General features: G+C 31.3%; 1 protein-coding gene across 3 annotated transcripts in view; it reads right to left on the reverse strand.

Annotated features, from left to right (window-relative positions):
- LOC117174994 (neuroligin-4, X-linked) overlaps positions 1 to 1301 on the reverse strand; it is a 450915-nt gene that overhangs the window by 63446 nt on the left and 386168 nt on the right. The window lies entirely within an intron of this gene.

Below are 1301 nucleotides of genomic sequence, written 5' to 3' on the forward strand. Positions count from 1 at the left end.
ATGCTCTTGTTCGCGCGTCAATGATATCGGGAATGGGTTTAAATTCGAAATAAATATTAGTTCAAAATTATATTGTTATTGATATTGAATGTTTTTTTTTTTTGATAAATAATAATTTGTTGAAGTGCAATAGTTAAAAATGCTATACAATTTTAAAGAGTCCAATTTCCCTGGTAGTTTAACAATCAGACATTTATTTTGCTAAATAGTAAATATAAAGTTGTGTTATGGTACAATCAAAATTATAAAAAACTAGGTATTTTTTTTCAATAACTAAGATTTAGAATCAAAAATAAAAACAACAAAATAAAAATCCTAATTATTAGTAATAATAGAAAATTCATTAGATATTTAGAATACAAGAATTCAAATGTTTCAAATGTTTGCGCGGGTTCCTATTCGCGCGTCGCCGCCAACACGACCAGACTTGTTTATATTTTTTCTGCCTTCTGGTAGTTACGTGTTTACACGCGCTTTTCTGATGTTTTTTTGGCGAGATTTGAGTAGTAAGTGATCATTGAGGTTAGCTGTGCTTCTTGATTTGTATCATTAACATGGAAGCACAGCTTAAATTATTTACACCATCAAAGTTCAACGAAGATGATTGCGTTGTTTGTCAAAAAAAGACCAAAGAAAAACCACGTTCCAGTGATGTTGGACGAGAAAAAATTTGGTTAGCGGCGTTGGAGAAACGAGATGTTGTTTACAATAGTTTAATGCAATTACAAGATCGAAGTGAGTATTTTATTTATCATTGTGAAGACAAAATAAATAAGTATATATACATATATATGCAAGCATGGAGAACGATCTATCATTGAAAAAAATAACCTCTTTTCATGCGCGATTCATTTTTACACAGATAAACAGTTGCAATTTTCTAAATCTGCACTTTTAACATAAGCATAACATTTTTTCAGCAAAATTCAAATACCACAAAAGCCATTACTGTTACGATAGCTACATAAAAATTTTGAAGCCTACATGCTGTCAGGTAATGAATGAACCGATCGTCGAAATTTGTGAAACTGAAGAAAGTAATGCCGAAATTCAAGATGAAAATATGCAATTGGAAGTTTCCGCCGATAGTGTACGCGCTACTCGCTCACAAAAAGTTTTATACAAAAGTCCCAACGATATATCAAAGATGATAGAAATCGAATGTGTCATCTGAGAAAAAATGGAAAGGTAGTGCAAAGTCGCGGATTGTAGAAATTGACAAAGCTGATAAATTCTTAGTTATCACGCAGTATTTGAAAGATAAAGTTTATGAGAAAACAGTTCATTTAACGACGACGGAA

Source organism: Belonocnema kinseyi, chromosome 6, assembly GCF_010883055.1.
Source record: "Belonocnema kinseyi isolate 2016_QV_RU_SX_M_011 chromosome 6, B_treatae_v1, whole genome shotgun sequence".
In the NCBI taxonomy this organism is placed as follows: Eukaryota; Metazoa; Arthropoda; class Insecta; order Hymenoptera; family Cynipidae; genus Belonocnema; species Belonocnema kinseyi.